Here is a 382-nt window from a genome sequence, read left to right as displayed (position 1 = left end):
GATGATGAGCAAAAAAAAAGGTCTTATGTGTATTTTATAGTAGTTTAGAAACTTACACTAGATATTTTTGAGTTGCAGATGAAGAGCAAAAAAAAAGGTCTTATGTGTATTTTATAGTAGTTTAGAAACTTACACAAGATATTCTTGAGTTGCAGATAAAGAGCAAAAAAAAAAAAGGTCTTATGTGTATTTTATTGTAGTTTATGAGTAATATTGTTGAAGGGGGCCATTGATTTTTCAAATTCTTTAAAGGCGGCCATTTGCAAAAAAGTTTGGGAAACCCTGCTGTAGTATTTCTTTATGTTTAAACTTATAACGTATATCCTTATTTTTAAAACTTGTACTATTTTTTAAATTACTTAGTTGGAAGTTATACATAACC

This window comes from Thalia democratica, chromosome 2, assembly GCF_965202585.1.
Source record: "Thalia democratica chromosome 2, ktThaDemo2.hap1.1, whole genome shotgun sequence".
Classification (NCBI taxonomy): domain Eukaryota; kingdom Metazoa; phylum Chordata; class Thaliacea; order Salpida; family Salpidae; genus Thalia; species Thalia democratica.
This window is presented reverse-complemented; position numbering follows the sequence as displayed.